The 23433-nt window shown below is 38.3% G+C and overlaps 1 pseudogene across 1 annotated transcript in view; it reads left to right on the top strand.

The window, feature by feature from the left end:
- LOC307186339 (glycine cleavage system H protein, mitochondrial-like) overlaps positions 1-23433 on the top strand; it is a 56988-nt pseudogene that overhangs the window by 7049 nt on the left and 26506 nt on the right. The window lies entirely within an intron of this gene.

Genomic DNA, 23433 nt, shown 5'->3' with positions numbered 1-23433 from the left:
CATTACCTAATTTAGAACATTTTCATCACCCCAAAAGCAGACTGACCCATTAGCAGTCACTTCTTAGTCTTCTCTTCAGTCCTGGTAACTACTTGTCTCCTTTGTCTTTATAGATTGCCCATTCTAGACATTTCATATAAATGCAATCATACAATATGTAGCCTTCTGTGTCTGGATTCTTTCACTCAGCATAATGTTTTCAAGCCTCATATTGGTAGCATGTATCAGTACATTCCTTATGGCCAAATATTTTCATCGTAAGGATAGGCCAGATTTGTTTACCCATTCATCAGTTGGACATCTGGCTATTATGAATAATAGTTCTATGAGCATTTGTGTATACGAGTCTTATGTGTACACAAGTCTTAACTATTATTTCTCTTGGGTATGTACCTAGGAGTAGAATTGCTGGGTCATATGGTAATTTCATGTTTAACTTTTCGAAGAATTGTCAAACTGTGTTTCAAAGCACCTACAGCATTTTACATTCCCAGCAGTGTCTGAGGATTCCAATTTCTCCACATCCGTGACCATATTTGTTGGCATCTTGATTATAACTGTTCCAGTGTGTGTAGTGTGATATTTCATTATGGTTTTGATTTACGCTTCCCAAATGAGTAATGATGTCTAGTGTATTTTCACATGCTTATTGGCCACTTGCATATTTTCTTCGGAGAAATGTCTATTCAAATTTTTTTAGTCTGGTTTTTTTTTTTTACATCTTTATTGGAGTATAATTGCTTTACAATGGTCTGTTAGTTTCTGCTTTATAACAAAGTGAATCAGTTATACATATACATATGTGGCCATATCTCCTCCCTCTTGGGTGTCCCTCCCTCCCACCCTCCCTATCCCACCCATCCAGGTGGTCACAAAGCACCGAGCTGATCTCCCTGTGCTATGCGGCTGCTTCCCACTAGCTATCTATTTTACATTTGGTTGTGTATATACGTCCATGCCACTCTCTCACTTTGTCATAGCTTACCCTTCCCACTCCCCATATCCTCAAGTCCATTCTCTAGTAGGTCTGTGTCTTTATTCCTGTCTTACCCCTAGTTTCTTCATGACATTTTTTTTCTTAGATTCCATACATATGTGTTAGCATACGGTATTTGTCTTTCTCTTTCAGACTTACTTCACTCTGTATGACAGATTCTAGGTCCATCCACCTCACTACAAATATCTCAATTTCGTTTCCTTTATGGCTGAGTAATATTCCATGGTATATATGTGCCACATCTTCTTTATCCATTCATCCGTTGATGGACACTTAGGTTGCTTCCATCTCCTGGCTATTGTAAATAGAGCTGCAATGAGCATTTTGGTACATGACTCTTTTTGAATTATGGTTTTCTCAGGGTATATGCCCACTAGTGGAATTTCTGGGTCATATGGTAGTTCTATTTGTAGTTTTTTAAGGAACCTCCATACTGTTCTCCATAGTGGCTGTACCAATTCACATTCCCACCAGCAGTGCAGGAGTGTTGTTTCCTTTTCTCCACACCCTCTCCAGGATTTATTGTTTCTAGATTTTTTGATGATGGCCATTCTGAATGGTGTGAGATGATATCTCATTGTAGTTTTGATTTGCATTGCTCTAATGATTAATGAAGAACATTCTTTCATGTGTTTTTTGGCAATTTGTATATCTTTTTTTTTTTACATCTTTATTGGAGTATAATTGTGTTAGTTTCTGCTTTATAACAAAGTGAATCAGTTATACATATACATATATCCCCATATCTCTTCCCTCTTGCATCTCGCTCCCTCCCACCCTCCCTATCCCACCCATCCAGGTGGTCACAAAGCACCCAGCTGATCTCCCTGTGCTTTGCGGCTGCTTCCCACTAGCTATCTACCTTACATATGGTAGTGTATATATGTCCATGCCTCTCTCTCGCTTTCTCACAGCTTACCCTTCCCCCTCCCCATATCCTCAAGTCCATTCTCTAGTAGGTCTGTGTCTTTATTCCTGTCTTACCCCTATTTTCTTCATGACATTTTTTTTCCTTAAATTCCATATATATGTGTTAGCATATGGTATTTGTCTTTCTCTTTCTGACTTACTTCACTCTGTATGACAGGCTCTATGTCTCTCCACCTCATTACAAATAGCTCAATTTCATTTCTTTTTATGGCTGAGTAATACTCCATTGTATATATGTGCCACATCTTCTTTATCCATTCATCTGATGATGGACACTTAGGTTGCTTCCATCTCCTGGCTATTGTAAATAGAGCTGCAATGAACATTTTGGTACATGACTCTTTTTGAATTATGGTTTTCTCAGGGTATATGCCCACTAGTGGGATTTCTGGGTCATATGGTAGTTCTATTTGTAGTTTTTTAAGGAACCTCCATACTATTCTCCACAGTGGCTGTATCAATTTACATTCCCACCAACAGTGCAAGAGGGTTCCCTTTTCTCCACACCCTCTCCAGCATGTATTGTTTCTAGATTTTTTGATGATGGCTAATCTGACTGGTGTGAAATGATATCTCATTGTAGTTTTGATTTGCATTTCTCTAATGATTAATGATGTTGAGCATTCTTTCATGTGTTTGTTGGCAGTCTGTATACCTTCTTTGGAGAAATGTTTATTTAGGTCTTCTGCCCATCTTTGGATTGGGTTGTTTGTTTTTTTGTCATTGAGCTGCATGAGCTGCTTATAAATTTTGGAGATTAATCCTTTGTCAGTTGCTTCATTTGCAAATTTTCTCTCCCATTCTGAGGGTTGTCTCTTGGTCTTGTTTATGGTTTCCTCTGCTGTGCAAAAGATTTGAAGTTTCATTAGGTCCCATTTGTTTATTTTTGTTTTTATTTCCATTTCTCTAGGAGGTGGGTCAGAAAGGATCGTGCTGTGATTTATGTCATAGAGTGTTCTGCCTATGTTTTCCTCTAAGAGTTTGATAGTTTCTGGCCTTACATTTTGGTCTTTAATCCATTTTGAGCTTATTTTTGTGTATGGTGTTAGGGAGTGATCTAATATCATACTTTTACTTGTACCTGTCCAGTTTTCCCAGCACCACTTATTGAAGAGGCTGTCCTTTCTCCACTGTACATTCCTGCCTCCTTTATCAAACATAAGGTGACCATATGTGCGTGGGTTTATCTCAGGGCTTTCTATCCTGTTCCATTGATCTATCTTTCTGTTTTTGTGCCAGTACCATACTGTCTTTATTACTGTAGCTTTATAGTATAGTCTGAAGTCAGGGAGCCTGATTCCTCCAGCTCCATTTTTCGTTCTCAAGATTGCTTTGGCTATACAGAGCCTTTTGTGTTTCCATACAAATTGTGAAATTTTTTGTTCTAGTTCTGTGAAAAATGCCAGTGGTAGTTTGATACGGATTGCATTGAATCTGTAGATTGCTTTGCGTAGTAGAGTCATTTTCACAATGTTGATTCTTCCAATCCAAGAACATGGTATCTCTCTCCATCTATTTGTATCATCTTTAATTTCTTTCATCAGTGTCTTATCATTTTCTGCGTGCAGGTCTCTTGTCTCCTTAGGTAGGTTTATTCCGAGATATTTTATTCTTTTTGTTGCAATGGTAAATGGGAGTGTTTTCTTGATTTCACTTTCAGATTTTTCATCATTAGTGTATAGGAATGCCACAGATTTCTGTGCATTAATTTATATCCTGCTACTTCACCAAATTCATTGATTAGCTCTAGTAGTTTTCTGGTGGCATCTTTAGGATTCTCTATGTATAGTATCATGTCATCTGCAAACAGTGACAGCTTTACTTCTTCTTTTCTGATTTGGATTCCTTTTATTTCCTTTTCTTCTCTGTCTGCTGTGGCTAAAACTTCCAAAACTATGTTGAATAAGAGTGGTGAGAGTGGGCAACCTTGCCTTGTTCCTGATCTTAGTGGAAATGCTTTCAGTTTTTCACTATTGAGGACGATGTTGGCTGTGGGTTTATCATATATGGCCTTTATTATGTTGAGGAAAGTTCCTTCTATGCCTGCTTTTTGCAGGGTTTTTATCATAAATGGGTGTTGAATTTTGTCGAAAGCTTTCTCTGCATCTATTGAGATGATCATATGGTTTTTCTCCTTCAATTTGTTAATATGGTGTATCACGTTGATTGATTTGCATATATTGAAGAATCCTTGCATTCCTGGAATAAACCCCACATGATCATGGTGTATGATCCTTTTAATGTGCTGTTGGACTCTGTTTGCTAGTATTTTGTTGAGGATTTTTGCATCTATGTTCATCAGTGATATTGGCCTGTAGTTTTCTCTCTTTGTGATATCTTTGTCTGGTTTTGGTATCAGGGTGATGGTGGCTTCGTAGAATGAGTTTGGGAGTGTTCCTCCCTCTGCTGTATTTTGAAAGAGTTTGAAAAGGATAGGTGTTAGTGCTTCTCTAAATGTTTGATAGAATTCACCTGTGAAGCAATCTGGTCCTGAGCTTTTGTTTGTTGGAAGATTTTTAATCACAGTTTCAATTTCAGTGCTTGTGATTGGTCTGTTCATATTTTCTATTTCTTCCTGCTTCAGTCCTGGCAGGTTGTGCATTTCTAAGAATTTGTCCATTTCTTCCAGGTTGTCCATTTTATTGACATAGAGTTGCTTGTAGTAATCTCTCATGATCTCTTGTATTTCTGAAGTATCAGTTGTTACTTTTCCTTTTTCATTTCTATTTCTATTGATTTGAGTCGTCTCCCTTTTTTTCTTGATGAGTCTGGCTAATGGTTTATCAATTTTATTTATCTTCTCAAAGAACCAGCTTTTAGTTTTATTGATCTTTGCTTTTGTTTCCTTCATTTCTTTTTCATTTATTTCTGATCTGATCTTTGTGATTTCTTTCCTTCTGCTAACTTTGTGGGTTTTTTGTTCTTCTTTCTCTAATTGCTTTAGGTGCAAGGTTAGGTTGTTTATTCGAGATGTTTCCTGTTTCTTAAGGTAGGATTGTATTGCTATAAACGTCCCTCTTAGAATTGCTTTTGCTGTGTCCCATAGGTTTTGGGTCGTCATGCCTCCATTGACATTCGTTTCTAGGTATTTTTTTATTTCCTCTTTGATTTCTTCAGTGATCACTCCGTTATTAAGCAGTGTATTGTTTAGCCTCCATGTGTTTGTATTTTTTACAGATCTTTTCCTGTATTTGATATCTAGTCTCATAGCGTTGTGGTCAGAAAAGATACTTGATACAATTTCAGTTTTCTTAAATTTACCAAGGCATGAATTTGTGACCCAAGATATGATCTATCCTGGAGAATGTTCCATGAGCACTTGAGAAAACTGTGTATTCTGTTGTTTTTTGGATGGAATGTCCAATAAATATCAATGAAGTCCATCTTGTTTAATGTATCATTTAAAGCTTGTGTTTCCTTATTTATTTTCATTTTGGATGATCTGTCCATTGGTGAAAGTGGGGTGTTAAAGTCCCCTACTATGAATGTGTTACTGTCCATTTCCCCTTTTATGGCTGTTAGTATTTGCCTTATGTATTGAGGTGCTCCTATGTTTGGTGCATAAATATTTACAGTTGTTATATCTTCTTCTTGGATCATTCCCTTGATCATTATGTAGTGTCCTTCTTTGTCTCTTCTAATAGTGTTTATTTTAAAGTCTATTTTGTCTGATATGATAATTGCTACTCCAGCTTTCTTTTTGTTTCCATTTGCATGGAATATCTTTTTCCATCCCCTTTCAGTCTGTATGTGTCTCTAGGTCTGAAGTGGGTCTCTTGTAGACAGCATATATATGGGTCTTGTTTTTGTATCCATTCAGCCAGCCTGTGTCTTTGGTGGGAGCATTTAATCCACTTACATTTAAGGTAATTATCGATATGTATGTTCCTATTCCCATTTTCTTAATTGTTTTGGGTTTGTTATTGTAGGTCTTTTCCTTCTCTTGTGTTTCTTGCCTAGAGAAGTTCCTTTAGCATTTGTTGTAAAGCTGGTTTGGTGGTGGTGAACGCTCTCAGCTTGTGCTTGTCTGTAAAGCTTTTAATTTCTCCATCAAATCTGAATGAGATCTTTGCTGGGTAGAGTAATCTTGGTTGTAGGTTTTTCTCCTTCATCACTTTAAATATGTCCTGCCACTCCCTTCTGGCTTGCAGAGATTCTGCTGAAAGATCAGCTGTTAACCTTATGGGGATTCCCTTGTGTGTTATTTGTTGTTTTTCCCTTGCTGCTTTTAATATGTTTTCTTTGTCTTTAATTTTTGACAGTTTGATTAATATGTGTCGTCGTGTGTTTCTCCTTGTATTTATCCTGTATGGGACTCTCTGTGCTTCCTGGACTTCATTAACTATTTCCTTTCCCATATTAGGGAAGTTTTCAACTATAATCTCTTCAAATATTTTCTCAGTCCCTTTCTGTTTTTCTCCGTTTGATATTATGTGGAGCTGGGAGGTGTCTTGTGGACCAGTGTCCTGAAGTTGGGTGTCCCACATCAGAGGCCCAGCACTGACTCCTGGCTGCAGCACCAAGAGCCTTTCATCCACACGGCTCAGAATAAAAGGGAGAAAAAGTAGAAAGAAAAAAGGAAGAAAGCGAGAGAAAGAAAAAGAAAGGGGATAAAATAAAGATAAAACGAAATAAAGTTATTAAAGTAAGAAATAATTATTAAGAAAAAAAATTTTTTAAGAAAAAAAACGGACGTATAGAACCCTAGGACAAATGGTGAAAGCAAAGCTATACAGAGAAAATCTCACACAGAAGCATACACATACACACTCACAGAAAGAGGAAAAGGGGAAAAAATAATAAATTTTGCTCCTAAAGTCCACCTCCTCAATTTGGGATATTTCGTTGTCTATTCATGTATTCCACAGATGCAGGGTACATCAAGTTGATTGTTGAACTTTTTAATTTGCTGCTTTGAGGCTGCTGGGAGGGATTTCCCTTTCTCTTCTTTGTTCTCACAGCTCCCGCCCGGGGCTCAGCTTTGGATTTGGCCCCGCCTCTGCGTGTAGGTCGCTGGAGGGCGTCTGTTGTTCGCTCAGACAGGACGGCGTTAAAGGAGCAGCTGATTCGGGGGCTCTGGCTCACTCAGGCCTGGGGAGGGAGGGGTGTGGATTTGGGGCGAGCCTGCGGTGGTAAAGGCCAGCGGGACGTTGCACCAGCCCGAGGCACGCTGTGCGTTCTCCTGGGGGAGTTGTCCCTGGATCCCGGGACCCTGGCAGTGGCGGGCTGCACAGGCTCCTCGGAAGGGGGTGTGGATAGTGACCTGTGCTTGCACACAGGCTTCTTGGTGGTGGCAGCAGCAGCCTTAGCGTCTCATGTCCGTCTCCGGGGTCCGCGCTGTTAGCCGCGTCTCACGCCCGTCTCTGGAGCTCCTTTAAGTAGTGCTCTTAATCTCCTCTCCTCACACAGCAGGAAACAAAGAGGGAAGAAAAAGTCTCTTGCCTCTTTGGCAGGTCCATACTTTTCTCTGGACTCCCTCCCGGCTAGCCATGGTGCCGTAACCCCCTGCAGGCTGTGTTCACGCCGCCAACCCCAGTCCTCTCCCTGCACCCCAAGCCTCAGATCCCAGCCCTGGCCACCCCGGCAGGTGAGCAGGCAAGCCTCTCGGGCTGGTGAGTGCTGGTTGGCTCCGATCCTCTGTGCGGGAACCTCTCCGCACCCCTGTGGCTGCGCTCTCCTCCATGGCTCCGAAGCTCCCCCCTCCATCACCCGCAGTCTCCGCCGGCGAAGGGGCTCCTAGTGTGTGGAAACCTTTCCTCCTTCACGGCTCCTTCCCACTGGTGCAGGTCCCATCCCTATTGTTTTGTCTCTGTTTATTCTTTTTTCTTTTGCCCTACCCAGGTATGTGGGAAGTTTCTTTCCTTTTGGGAGGTCTGAGGTCTTCTGCCAGTGTTCAGTAGGTGTTCTGTAGGAGTTGTTCCACGTGTAGATGTATTTCTGGTGTATCTGTGGGGAGGAAGGTGATCTCCACGTCCTACTCTTCCGCCATCTTCCCCCTCTCCCCTGCCATGACTCCTGATTATTTTTTAATTAAAAAAAATTTTTTTTAATTTAATTTTGGTGGCGTTGGATCATTGTTGCTGTGCGCAGGCTTTCCCTAATTGCGGCGAACGGGTTACTCTTCATTGCGTTGCGCTGGCTTTTCATTGTGGTGGCTTCTTGTTGCAGAGCACAGGCTCTAGGCACGGGGGCTTCAGTAGTTGTGGCTCACGGGCTCTAGAGCGCAGGCTCAGTAGTTGTGGCATATGGGCTTAGTTGCTCTGTGGCATGTGGGATCTTCCTGGACTAGGGGTCGAACCCATGTCCCCTGCATTGGCAGGTGGATTCCTACCCACTGTGCCACCAGGGAAGCCCTAGTCTGATTTTATTTTTGAATTGCAATAGTTCTTTGTATATTCTGGAAACAAGTCCCTGATTGAATATATAATTTGCAAATGTTTTCTCCCATTCGTTTTATATTCTTGATAGTGTCCTTGATGCACACAAGGCTCAAAATTTTAATAAACTCATTTATCATATGTGCATGTTTGTCATATCTAACAATTTGTTGCTTAATCCAAGGTCATGAAACTTGTACGTTCTAGACATCTTGTAGTATTAGTTTTTACACTTGGGCATTCCATTTTGAGTTTATTTTTCTACATGGTATGAAGTAAGGGTTTAGATTTAATCTTTTGCATATGGATTTTCATTTATCCCAGCATCATTTGTCAAGACTGTTCTTTCTCCATTGAATGGTCTTAACACCCTTGCTGAAAATCAATTGACCATAGTTCTATGGGTTTATTTCTGGACTCTTCAATTCTATCACATGTATCTGTGTTTATCCTTATGTTATTACCAGATTATCTTGATTATTATAGCTTTATAATAAATTCTGAAATTGGGACGTGTGAGACCACCAACTTCTGTTCATTTTCAAGATTGTTTTGGCTAATCTGAACTTCCTGAACTTCCACAGGGATTTTAAACTCAGATTGTCAATTTCGTGAATGCATCTGGAGTTTCGATGAAGATTGCGTTGAATCTGTAGGTCAATTTGGGAAGTTTTGACACCTCAATTTTGAGACTTTCAATCCATGAACATGAGATATCCTTCCATTTGTTTAGGTCTTTACTTTCTTTTAATGATGTTTTCTGGTTTCCAGTGTACAAGTCTTGTACTCTTTCATTAAACTTATTCCTAAGGATTCTTGGTACTGACATAAGTACAATTATCAATTTTATTTCTTTGGATGGTTCATTACTAGCATATAGACATACAATTGACTGTAACTGTATCCTGCAGTCTTGCTGAACTAGTTTGTTAGCATTTAATTTTTTGTGTGGATTCTTTAGGATTTTGATATATAAGATAAATGACAATTGCAGATAAGGTTTTATTTCTTTGCAATTTGGATACTTTTATTTTTTCTTTAATAATTCTACTTAAAACCTTCAGTACAGTGTTAAATATGTAACAAGAGTGAACATCCCTGATTTGTTCCTGATCTTTAGGGGGGAAGCTTTCAGCCTTTCACCATTAAGTATGAAGTTTACTGTAGGTTTTTCATAGATCCTCTCTATCAGGTTGAAGAGGTCCCTATCTATGCCTGTTTTGAGTCTTTCTATGATGAAAGACTGGATTTTTGTCTAATACTTTATGTGTCCATTGAGATCATATTTGTCATTTATTTTATTAATATGGTGTATTAGATTAATTTATCATATGTTGAACCCCCTTGGAAATCATTTGTCAATGTTAATATTCATTGTTATGTTACTGGGTTCTATTTGCCAGTACTTTATGCATTTTTTGCATCTATAGTCATAAGGTATATTGATCTTATGATAACGCATTTTTAATACACCTAAGAACAATGCATTCATGTTATGGACTATGTATTGAGAAATACTTAAATTGCTTTTCCCCTCTACTAAGCAAGGCTAAAATAAACACCCTTTCACCTACTTACATACAAATTCATTTTATTTCTGTACACTTCTAAATATAAGGCTGCTTAGTCGAAGTGTATGTTCATTTTAAATTTTAATAAATATTTCCAAAAATGCAGCAATCTACACATTCCCAGAGATGTGATTATAATATACTTTCTCCAGTATAAGATACTGATATTTTAAATTTTTGCCAAAGGGTCAAATATTTCTCATTACTTCAATTTTCCTAACATGTGCCAAAGTTGAACATTGTTCCCTAAGATATTTGCAATTTACATTTCTTCTCTAAACTGCCCATTGATTTCCTTTGTACATTTTAAATTGGGTTTTTTTCTTATTAATGTATAGGAGCTTTTGCATATTTAGGATTTTTAACCTTTTGTCAGTGATGTTTGCAGTTTTCTGTATTTTTAATTAGTTCATATGACAACTTTTTACTTTTTAGCTTTTTAGTGTTCGTTTTACCCGTACGACCTAACCCATCCCAAAGTTATACAAATATTGTCTATACTCTTTTAAAAAAAATACTGTATTCAATTTCTATTGCTTCTATAACAAACGACCACAGTCCCTCTCTCATCCATATAGATGCTTAGAAGTTGCTTGTGAAAATCTGCTTTGACAGAGGGAAAGAAAATCCCAGGGCTTGATTGTGAAGGGCTTGACATTGCTGCAAGATGGAAGACCTTAAGAAGGGCAGGCGCAAGGGTGAACAGGTCCATTTCTTGAAGATCAGGGCTCCTCTGGGAAAACCTAGCAAGAACCTGTGTAATGCTTCAGCAAACTCCCTTGCCTCCAACACTAGGGACTTCAGAATCTTCAGGACCCATCCCTGCATTTCCTTTCCCTTTACATGCTAACTTTCACATTTTTACTCTTTTCTTTACTATTTCTTTACTGAAGTATAGTTGACTTACAATATTGTGTCACATGTACAGCAGAGTGATTCAGCTATTTATATTTCAGGTTATTTTCAATTATAGGTTATTGTAAGACATATAGTTCCCTGTGATATAGAGTAAATCCTTGTTGCTTATCTATTCCATGTATAATAGTTTGTATCTGTTAATCTCATGCTCCTAGTTTATCCCTCCCCACCCTCCCTTTCCCCTTTGATAACCATAAGGTTCTTTTCTATGTCTGAGTGATTCTGTTTTGTATACAGCTTTATTAGTATCTTTTAGATTCTACATATAAGTGATACTATAAAGTTTGTTTGATTCACTAAGTATCATATTTCTAGGTCAATCCATGTTGCTGCAAATGGCAGTATTTCATTCTTTTTTATGGCTGAGTAATACTCCAGTGTTTATATACCGCATCTTAAGCCAGTAATCTGTTGATGGGCACTTGGGTCGTTTCCACGTATTGGCTATTATAAATAGTGCTACTATGAGCATTGGGGTGCATGTATCTTTTTGAATTAGAGTTTTCAAATTTTCTGGATATATGCCCAGGACTGGGATTGCTGGATCATATGATAGCACTGTTTTTAGTTTTTTAAGGAACTTCCATATTGTTTTCCATAGTGGCTGCACAAATCTACACTGCAATGAACAGTATAGAAGGGTTCCTTTTTTTCTACACCCTCTCCAACATTTATTATTTGTAGACTTCTTGATAATGGCCATAGCAGTGTGAGTTCATACCTCATTGTGGTTTTGATTTGCATTTCTCTAGTAATTACCGATGTTGAACACATTTTCATGTGCCTGTTGGCCATCTGTATGTCTTCTTTGAAGAAATGTCTGCTTCGGTCTTCTCATTTTTTGGTTGGGTTTTTCCAATACTGAGTTGTATGAGCTGTTTGTATACTTTGGATATTAACCACTTGTCCGTCGCATTTTTGGCAAATATTTTCTCCCATTCCATAGGTTTTCTTTTCATTTTGTTTATGGTTTCCTTTGCTGTGCAACAGCTTTTAAGTTTGATTAGATCCCATTTGTTTCTTGCATTTTTGCTTTTGCCTTGAGACTGATCTAAGAAAATATTGTTACAACTTAAGTCAGAATGTTTTGCCTATGTTCTCTTCTAGGAGTTTTATGGCATTATGTTTTAAGTTTAAGTCTTTAAGCCAATTTGTGTTTCTTTTTGTGTATGGTGTGAGGGAGTATTCTAACTTCACTGATTTGCATAAAGCTGCCAACACTTGCTGAAGAGACTCGGTCTCTTCTCCATTGTATTTTTCTTCCTTCCTTTGACAAAGATTAACTGACCATAGGTGTTTGGGTTTATTTCTGGGCTGTCTATTCTGTTCCACTGATCCATATGTCTGTTTGGGGGCCAATAAGACACTGTTTTCATTACTGTTGCTTAGTGGTATAGTCTGAAGTCTGGGAGGGTTATGCTTCCTGCTTTGTTCTTTTCCTCAGGATTTCTTTTGCAGTTGTGTATCTTCTGTGGTTCCATGTAAATTTTAGGATTATTCGTTCTAGTTCTATGAAATGTTATGGGTATTTTAGTAGGGATCACATTACATCTGTAGATTGCTCTGGGTAGTATGACCATTTTAACAATATTAACTCTTCTAATCCAAGAGCACAGGATATGTTTCCATTTCTTTGAATCATCTTCTATTTCCTTTATCAATGTTCTATAGTTCTCAGCATATAAGTCTTTCATCTCTTTGGTTAAGTTTATTTGTATGTATTTTTTTTTCAGTTTTGATTTTTAAACTTTTTTATTGGAGTATAGTTGATTTACAGTGTGTTTCTGGTGTACAGCAAAGTGAATCAGTTATACATAGATATATATTGTTTTCATATTCTTTTCCATTATGGTTTATTACAGGATATTGAATATAGTTCCCTGTACTATACAGTAGAACTTTGCCTATTTTATATATAGTAGTTTGTATCTGCTAATTGCAAACTCCAAATTATCCCTCCCCCACCCCATTTTCCCTTTGGTAGCCATGAATTTGTTTTCTATGTCTGTGAGTCTGTTTCTGTTCTGTAAATAAGTTCATTTGTATCATATGTATCATATTTTAGATTCCACATATAAGTGATATCCTGTGGTATTTGTCTTTTTGTGACTTCACTTAGTATGATCATCTCTAGGTCCATCCATGTTGCTGCAAATGGCATTATTTCATTCTTTTTTATGGCTGAGTAGTAGTCCTTTGTGTATACATACCACATCTTCTTTATCCATTCATCTGTCTATAGACATGGTTGCTTCCATGTTTTGGCTTTTGTAAATAATGCTGCTATGAACTTTGGTGTGCATGTATCTTTTCAAATTAAAGTCTTCTCTGGATATATGCCCAGGAGTAGGATTGTTTTCTAGGAACTTCCATAATGTTTTCAATAGTGACTGCACCAATTTACATTCCCATGAACAATGTAGGAAGGTTCCCTTTTCCTTCACACCCTCTCCAGCATTTATTTGTAGACATTTTAATGATGGCCATTCTGACTAGTGTGAGGTGACACTTCATTTTAGTTTTTAAAAAATTATTTATTGGAGTATAGTTGATTTGCAATGTTGTCTTAGTTTCAGGTGTACAGCAAAGTGAATCAGGTATACATATATCTTTTTTTTTTTTTTCCAATTCTTTACCCTTATAGACCATTACAGAGTATTGAGTAGAGTTCCCTGTGCTTTACAGCAGGTTCTTATTAGGTAGTTATTTTATATAGAGTAGTGTGTTTATGTCAATCCCAATTTCCCAGTTTATTCCTCCCCCCACCCCATCCCCTAGTAACCATAAGTTTGTTTTCTACATCTGTGACTCTACTTCTGTTTTGTAAATAAATTCATTTGTATCTTTCTTTTTACATTCCACATATAAGTGATATCATATGATATTTGTCTTTCTCTGTGTGACTTACTTCACTCAGTATGGCAATCTCTAGTTCCATCCATGTTGCTGCAAATGGCATTTTTTTATGGCTGAGTAATATTCCATTGTATATATATACCACATCTTCTTTATCCATTCCTCTGTCGATGGACATTTAGGTTGCTTCCATGTCCTGGCTATTGTGAATAGTGCTGCAATGAACATTGGGGTGCAGGTATCCTTTCAAACTGTGGTTTTCTTCAGATACATGCCCAGGAATGTGATTGTTGGATCATATGGCAACTCTATTTTAAGTTTTTTAAGGAACCTCCATACAGTTTTCCATAGTGGCCGCACCAGTTTACATTCCCTCGAACAATGTAGGAAGGTTCCATTTTCTCCACACCCTCTCCAGCATTTATTGTTTATAGAATTTTTGATGATGGCCATTGTGACCTGTGTGAGAATGTAGTTTTGATTTGCATATCTCTAATAATTAGTGATGTTGAGCATCTTTCCATGTTCCTCTTGGCCATCTGTATGTCTTCTTTGCAGAAATGTCTATTTAGATCTTCTGCCCATTTTTGGATTGTTTTCTTTGTTTTTTTTGATATTGAGCTGCATGAGTTCTTTGTATATTTTGGAGATTAATCCCTTGTCAGTTGCTTCGTTTGCAAATAATTTCTACCATTTTGAGGGTTGTCTTTTTGTCTTGTTTATAGTTTCCTTTGCTGTGCAAAAGATTTTAAGTTTAATTAGATCCCATTTGTTTATTTTTGTTTTTAGTTTATTATTTTTTTGTGTGTGTGGTACGTGGGCCTCTCACCGCCGCAGCTCCTCCCATTGCGGAGCACAGACTCCAGATGTGCAGGACCAGCGGCCATGGCCCACGGGCCCAGCCGCTCCGAGGCATGTGGAATCCTCCCAGACTGGGGCACGAACCCGTGTTCCCTGAATCGGCAGGTGGACCCTCAACCACTGCGCCCCCAGGGAAGCCCTGTTTTTATTTTTATTACTCCAGGAGGTGGATCAAAAAAGTTCTTGCTGCGATTTATGTCAGAGTGTTTGGCCTATGTTTTCCTCTAAGAGTTTTATAGTGTCTGGTCTTATATTTAGGTCTTTGCTCATTGTAGTTTGGATTTGCATTTCTGTAATTAACAATGTTGTGCATCTTTTCATTGCCTGTTGGCCATCTGTATCTTCTCTGGAGACATGTCTATTTAGGTCTTCTGCCTAGTTTTTTTATTAGGTTGTCTTTTTGTTATTGAGTTGTATGAGATGTTTGTATATTTTGGAAATTAAGCCATTTAAACAATGTTAATTCTTTCAATCAAGAGCATGAGTTCATTTCTTTGAATCATCTTCAACTTCCTTTGTCAATGTTTTATAGTTCTCAGCATATAAATCATTCACCTCCTTGGTCAGGTTTACTTCACAGAATTTTATTTTATTTTTTGATGTGATTTTAAAAGGGATTGTTTGCATTCCCTTTCTAATATTTCCTTGTTAGTGTAAAGAAATGCAACCGATTTCTATATGTGTAATCTTGTATCCCACTACCTTGTTGAATTTGTTTATCAGTCTGGTAGGTTTTGTGTGGAGTCTTTAGGATTTTCTGTATAGAGTATCATATCATCTGTGTATAATGACAATTTTATATCTTTCCTTCCAATTAGAATACTTGTATTTTTCTTGAGTGGTTGCTGTGGTTAGGACTTCCAATAGTATGTTTATTAGAAGTAGTGAGAGTGAGCATACTTGTCTTGTTCCATATTTTAGTTGGAAGGCTTTCAGCTTTTTTTGTTTTTAATAAATTTATTTATTTTTATTTTTGGCTACTTTGGGTCTTGTTGCTGCTCGCGGGCTTTCTCTAGTTGTGGTGAGCAGGGGCTACTCTTCATTGTGGTGCATGGCCTTCTCATTTTGGTGGCTTCTCTTGTTGCGGAGCACGGGCTCTAGGACCGTAGGCTTCAGTAGTTGTGGCTCATGGGCTTAGTTGCTCCGCGGCATGTGAGATCTTCCTGGACCAGGGCTTGAACCCGTGTCCCCTGTGGTGGCAGGTAGATTCTTAACTACTGAGGCACCAGGGAAGCCCAAGGCTTTCAGCTTTTCCCCACTGAGTGTTAGATTGGCTGTGGGTTTGTCATAAATAGCTTTTATGTTAAGAAGTGTTCCATCTGTACCCACTTTGGTAAGGGTTTTTATCATAAATGGATGTTGAATTTTTTCTGCATCTGTTGAGATGATCATGTGGTATTTGTCTTATCTTTAGTTGATGTGGTGTAACATGCTGATTTTTTGCATATTTTGAACCATCCTTGTGAACCTGGGTTGAATCCAACTTGGTGGTGGTGTATAATGTTCCTTATGTGGTGCTAGATTCGATTTGCTAATATTTTATTGAATTTTTGCATCTATGGACATCAAAGCTATTGGCCTGTAATTTTCTTTCCTGGTAGTGTCTTTGTCTAGTTTTGGTATCGGAGTGATCGTGGCTTTCTAGAATGACTTTGGGAGTGTTCCCTCCTCTTCACTCTTTTGGAAGGGTTTGTGAAGGATCAGTTTAAGTTCTTTGTATGTGTGGTAGAATTCCCCAGAGAAGCCATCTAGTCCTGGACTTTCGTTTTCAGGGAGTTTTTTAAATTACACATTCTATTTCACTTCTAGTGATCAGTCTATTCAAGTTATCTATTTCTTGATTCAGTTTTGGTGGGCTATATGTTTCTAGAAACTTGTCCATTTCTTCTAGGTTGTCCAATTTGTTGGCATATAATTGTTAATAGTGTTCTCTTATAAGTGATACCACAGAAATACAAAAACAGTTTCTCCTCTTCCACTCCCTTTATTTGCGTCCTCTCTCTTCTTGTTGGTGAGCCTGGCCAGAGGTCTTTATATTTTATTTACCTTCTCAAAGAACCAGCTCATGGTTTTTTACTTTTTTTTTTTTTACATCTTTATTGGAGTATAATTGCTTTACAATGGTGTGTTAGTTTCTTCCTTATAACAAAGTGAATCAGTTATACATATACATATGTTCCCATATCTCGTCCCTCTTGTGTCTCCCTCCCTCCCACCCTCCCTATCCCACCCCTCCAGGCGGTCACAAAGCACCGAGCTGATCTCCCTGTGCTATGCGGCTGCTTCCCAGTAGCTATCTACCTTACGTATGGTAGTGTATATATGTCCATGCCTCTCTCTCACTTTGTCACAGCTTACACTTCCCCCTCCCCATATCCTCAAGTCCATTGTCTAGTAGGTCTGTGTCTTTATTCCTGTCTTACCCCTATGTTCTTCATGACATTTTTTCCCCCTTAAATTCCATATATATGTGTTAGCATACGGTATTTGTCTTTCTCTTTCTGGCTTACTTCACTCTGTATGAGACACTCTAGGTCTATCCACCTCATTACAAATAGCTCAATTTCATTTCTTTTTATGGCTGAGTAATATTGCATTGTATATATGTGCCACATCTTCTTTATCCATTCATCCGTTGATGGACACTTAGGTTGTTTCCATTTCCGGGCTATTGTAAATAGAGCTGCAATGAACACTTTGGTACATGACTCTTTTTGAATTATGGTTTTCTCAGGGTATATGCCCAGTATTGGGATTGCTGGGTCATATGGTAGTTCTATTTGTAGTTTTTTAAGGAATCTCCATACTGTTCTCCACAGTGGCTGTATCAATTTACATTCCCACCAACAATGCAAGAGGGTTCCTTTTTCTCCACACCCTCTCCAGCATTTATTGTTTCTAGATTTTTTGATGATGGCCATTCTGACTAGTGTGAGATGATATCTCATTGTAGTTTTGATTTGCATTTCTCTAATGATTAATGAAGTTGAGCATTCTTGTATGTAGTTGTTGGCAGTCTGTGTATCTTCTTTGGAGAAATTTCTATATAGGTCTTCTGCCAATTTTTGGATTGCATTGTTTGTTTTTCTGTTATTGAGCTGCATGGGCTGCTTATAAATTTTGGAGATTAATCCTTTGTTAGTTGCTTCATTTGCAAATATTTTCTTCCATTCTGACGGCTGTCTTTTGGTCTTGTTTATGGTTTCCTTTGCTGTGCAAAAGCTTTGAAGTTTCATTAGGTTCCATTTGTTTATTTTTGTTTTTATTTCTATTTCTCTAGGAGGTGGGTCAAAAAGGATCTTGCTGTGATTTATGTCATAGAGTGTTCTGCCTATGTTTTCCTCTAAGAGTTTGATAGTTTCTGGCCTTACATTTAGGTCTTTAATACATTTTGAGTTTATTTCTGTGTATGGTGTTAATGAGTGACCTAATCTCATACCTCTACATGTACCTGTCCAGTTTTCCCAGCACCACTTATTGAAGAGGCTATCCTTTCTCCACTGTACATTCCTGCCTCCTTTATCAAAGATAAGGTGACCGTATGTGCATGGTTGTATCTCTGGGCTTTCTATCCTGTTCCATTGATCTATATTTTTGTGCCAGTACCATACTGTCTTGATTACTGTAGCTTTGTAGTATAGTCTGAAGTCAGGGAGCCTGATTCCTCCAGCTCCGTTTTTTGTTCTCAAGATTGCTTTGACTATTAGGGTTCTTTGGTGTTTCCATAAAAATTGTGAAATTTTTTTTTCTAGTTCTGAGAAAAATACCAGTGGTAGTTTGATAAGGATTGCATTGAATCTGTAGATTGCTTTGCGTAGTAGAGTCATTTTCACAAGGTTGATTCTTCCAATCCAAGAACATGGTATCTCTCTCCATCTATTTGTATCATCTTTAATTTCTTTCATCAGGGTCTTATAATTTTATGCATACAGATCTTTTGTCTCCTTAGGTAGGTTTATTCCGAGATATTTTATTCTTTTTGTTGCAATGGTAAATGGGAGTGTTTTCTTGATTTCACTTTCAGATTTTTCATCATTACTGTATAGGAATGCCAGAGATTTCTGTGCATTAGTTTTGTATCCTGCTACTTAACCAAATTCATTGATTAGATCTAGTAGTTTTCTGGTAGCATCTTTAGGATTCTCTATGTATAGTATCATGTCATCTGCAAACAGTGACAGCTTTACTTCTTCTTTTCTGATGTGGATTTCTTTTATTTCCTTTTCTTCTTTGATTGCTGTGGCAAAAACTTCCAAAACTATGTTGAATAAGAGTGGTGAGAGTGGGCAACCTTGTCTTGTTCCTGATCTTAGTGGAAATGCTTTCAGTTTTTCACCATTGAGGATGATGTTGGCTGTGGGTTTATCATATATGGCCTTTATTATGTTGAGGAAAGTTCCCTCTATGCCTACTTTCTGCAGGGTTTTTGTCATAAATGGGTGTTGAATTTTGTCGAAAGCTTTCTCTGCATCTATTGAGATGATCATATGGTTTTTCTCCTTCGATTTGTTAATATGGGTCATCACGTTGGTTGATTTGCGTATATTGAAGAATCCTTGCATTCCTGGAATAAGCCCCACTTGATCATGGTGTATGATCCTTTTAATGTGCTGTTGGATTCTGTTTGCTAGTATTTTGTTGAGGATTTTTGCATCTATGTTCATCAGTGATATTGGCCCGTAGTTTTCTTTCTTTGTGACATCCTTTTCTGGTTTTGGTATCAGGGTGATGGTGGCCTCATAGAATGAGTTTGGGTTTGTTCCTCTCTCTGTTATCCTTTACAAGAGTTTGAGAAGGATAGGTGTTAGCTCTTCTCTAAATGTTTGATAGAATTCTCCTGTGAAGCCATCTGGTCCTGGGCTTTTGTTTGTTGGAAGATTTTTAATCACAGTTTCAATTTCAGTGCTTGTGATTGTTCTGTTCATATTTTCTATTTCTTCCTGATTCAGTCTTGGCAGGTTGTGCATTTCTAAGAATTTGTCCATTTCTTCCAGGTTGTCCATTTTATTGGCATAGAGTTGCTTGTAGTAATCTCTCATGATGTTTTGTATTTCTGCAGTGTCAGTTGTTACTCCTCCTTTTTCATTTCTAATTGTATTGATTTGAGTCTCTCCCTCTTTTTCTTGATGAGTCTGACTAATGGTTTATCAATTTTATTTACCTTCTCAAAGAACCAGCTTTTAGTTTTATTGATCTTTGCTATCATTTCCCTCATTTCTTTTTCATTTATTTCTGATCTGATCTTTGTGATTTCTTTCCTTCTGCTAACTTTGGGGTTTTTTTGTTCCTCTTTCTCTAATTGCTTTAGGTGCAAGGTTTGGTTGTTTATTCAATATGTTTCCTGTTTCTTAAGGTAGGGTTGTATTGCTGTAAACTTCCCTCTTAAAACTGCTGCATCCCATAGGTTTTGGGTCGTCATGTCTCCATTGTCATTTGTTTCTAGGTACTTTTTAATTTCCTCTTTGATTTCTTCAGTGATCACTTCATTATTAAGTAGTGTATTGTTTAGCCTCCATGTGTTTGTATTTTTTACAGATCTTTTCCTGTTATTGATATCTAGTAGTTTCATAGCATTGTGATCGGAAAAGATACTTGATACAATTTCAATTTTCTTAAATTTACCAAGGCTTGATTTGTGACCCAAGGTATGATCTGTCTTAGAGAATGTTCCATGAGCACTTGAGAAAAATGTGTATTCTGTTGTTTTTGGATGGAATGTCCTATAAATATCAATTAAGTCCATCTTCTTTAATGTATCATTTAAAGCTTGTGTTTCCTTATTTATATTCATTTTGTATGATCTCTCCATTGGTGTGGGTGGGGTGTTAAAGTCCCCTACTGTGAATGTGTTACTGTGGATTTCCCCTTTCATGGCTGTTAGTAGTTTCCTTATATATTGAGGTGCTCCTATGTTGGGTGCATAAATATTTACAATTGTTATATCTTCTTGGATCGATCCCTTGATCATTATGTAGTGTCCTTCTTTGTCTCTTCTAATAGTCTTTATTTTAAAGTCTATTTTGTCTGTTATGAGAATTGCTAGTCCAGCTTTCTTTTGGTTTCCATTTGCATGGAATATCTTTTTCCATCCCCTCACTTTCAGTCTGTATGTGTCTCTAGGTCTGAAGTGGGTCTCTTGTAGACAGCATATATATGGGTCTTGTTTTTGTATCCATTCAGCCAGTCTGTGTCTTTTGGTGGGAACATTTAATCCACTTACATTTAAGGTAATTATCGATATGTATGTTCCTATTCCCATTTTCTTAATTGTTTTGGGTTTGTTATTGTAGGTCTTTTCCTTCTCTTGTGTGTCTTGCCTAGAGAAGTTCCTTTAGCATTTGTTGTAAAGCTGGCTTGGTGGTGCTGAACTCTCTCCGCTTTTGCTTGTCTGTAAAAATTTTAATTTGTCCCTCAAACCTGAATGAGATCCTTGCTGTGTAGAGTAATCTTGGTTGCAGGTTTTTCTTGTTCATCACTCTAAATATGTCCTGCCAGTCCCTTCTGGCTTGCAGAGTTTCTGCTGAAAGATCAGCTGTTAACCTTAGGGGAATTCCCTTGTGTGTTATTTGTTGTTTTTCCCTTGCTGCTTTTAATATGCTTTCTTTGTATTTTATTTTTGATAGTTTGATTAATATGTGTCTTGGCATATTACTCTTTGGATTTATCTTGTATGGGACTCTCTGTGCTTCCTGGACTTAACTATTTCCTTTCCCATATTAAGGAAGTTTTCAACTATAATCTCTTCAAATATTTTCTCAGTCTCTTTCTGTTTTTCTTCTGGAACCCCTATAATTCAAATGTTGGTGTGTGTAATGTTGTCCCAGAGGTCTCTGAGACTGTCCTCAGTTCTTTTCATTCTTTTTTCTTTATTCTGCTCTGCAGTAGTTATTTCCACTGTTTTATCTTCCAGGTCACTTATCCGTTTTTGTGCCTCAGTTATTCTGCTATTGATCCCATCTAGAGTATTTTTCATTTCATTTATTGTGTTGTTCATCATTGTTCATTTCATCTTTAGTTCTTCTAGGTCCTTGTTAAATTTTTGTTGCATTTAGTCCATTCTATCTCTAAGATTTTGGATCATCTTTACTATCATTATTCTGAATTATTTTTCAGGTAGACTGCCTATTTCCTCTTCATTTGTTAGGTCTGGTGGGTTTTTATCTTGCTCCTTCATCTGCTGTGTGTTTTTCTGTCTTCTCATTTTGCTTATCATACTGTGTTTGGGGTTTCCTTTTTGCAGGCTGCAGGTTCATAGTTCCCGTTGTGTTTGGTGTCTCTCCACAGTGGCTAAGGTTGATTCAGTGGGTTGTGTAGGCTTCCTGGTGGAGGGGACTAGTGCCTGTGTTCTGGTGTTTGAGGCTGGATCTTGTCTTTCTGGTGGGCAGGTTCACGTCTGCTGGTGTGTTTTGGGATGTCTGTGGACTTATTATGATTTCAGGCAGCCTCTCTGCTAATGGGTGCGGTTGTGTTCCTGCCTTGCTAGTTGTTTTGCATAGGGTTTCTAGCACTGTAGCTTGCTTTTTGTTGAGTGAAGTTGGGTGCTGGTGTTGAGATGGAGATCTCTTGGTGATTTTTCCGTTTGATATTATGTGGAGCTGGGAGGTCTCTTGTGGACTTGTGTCTTGAGGTTGGCTCTCCCACCTCAGAGGTACAGCACTGACTCCTGGCACCAAGAGCCTTTCATCCACACGGCTCAGAATAAACAGGAAAAAAAGTAGAAATAAAGCATTAGTAGAAGAAAGAAGGAAAGAAAGAAAGAGAGAAAGAGAGAAAGAGAGAGAGAGAGAGAGAAAGAAAGAAAAAAAGAAAAAGAAAGAAAGAAAGAAGATAAAGTAAAATAAAATATAATAAAGTTATTTAAATAAAAAAATCATTAAGAAAAAAATTTAAAAAAAAAAAAGGACAGGTAGAGCCCTAGGACAAATGGTGGAAGCAAAGCTATACAGACAAAATCTCACACAGAAGCGTACACGTACACACTCACAAAAAGAGGAAAAAGGGGAAAAAAATCATAAATCTTGCTCTCAAAGTCCCCCTCCTCAATTTGGGATGATTCATTGTCTAAAGGAGGGAAGGAAGGAAGGAAGGAAGGAAAGAATATAAAGTAAAATTTTAAAAAGTTATTAAAATGAAAAATAATTATTAAGAAAAAAAATTTTTTTTAAAAAGGAAGGATAGAACCCTAGGACAAATGGTGGAAGCAAAGCTATACAGACAAAATCTCAGAAGCATACACATACACACTCAGAAAAAGAGGAAAAGGGGAAAAAAAATCATAAATCTTGCTCTCAAGTTCACCTCCTCAATTTGGGCTGATTCGTTGTCTTTTCAGGTATTCCACAGATGCAGGGTACATCAAGTTTATTGTGGAGCTGTAATCCGCTGCTCCTGAGGCTGCTGGGAGAGATTTCCCTTTCTCTTCTTTGTTCTCACAGCTCACCGGGGCTCAGCTTTGGATTTGGCCCCGCCTCTGCGTGCAGGTCGCCGGAGGGCGTCTGTTCTTTGCTCAGACAGGACGGGATTAAAGGAGCCGCTGATTCGGGGGCTCTGGCTCACTCAGGCCAGGGGGAGGGAGGGGCACGGAGTGAGGGGTGAGCCTGCAGCGGCAGAGGCCGGTGTGACATTGCACCAGCCTGAGGCGCGCCGTGTGTTCTCCTGGGGGAGTTGTCCCTGGATCCCGGGACCCTGGTAGTGGCGGGCTGCACAGGCTCCCCGGAAGGTGGGTGTGGATAGTGACCTGTGCTCGCACACAGGCTTCTTGGTGGCCGCAGCAGCAGCCTTAGCGTCTCATGCCCGTCTCTGGGGTCCGCGGTTTTAGCCGCGGCTCACGCCTGTCTCTAGCTCCCTTAAGCAGTGCTCTTAATCCCCTCTCCTCGCGCACCAGGAAACAAAGAGGGAAGAAAAAGTCTCTTGCTTCTTCGGC

The sequence above is a fragment of the Stenella coeruleoalba genome (genome assembly GCF_951394435.1).
Source record: "Stenella coeruleoalba genome assembly, chromosome: 5".
Classification (NCBI taxonomy): domain Eukaryota; kingdom Metazoa; phylum Chordata; class Mammalia; order Artiodactyla; family Delphinidae; genus Stenella; species Stenella coeruleoalba.
This window is presented reverse-complemented; position numbering and strand designations above follow the sequence as displayed.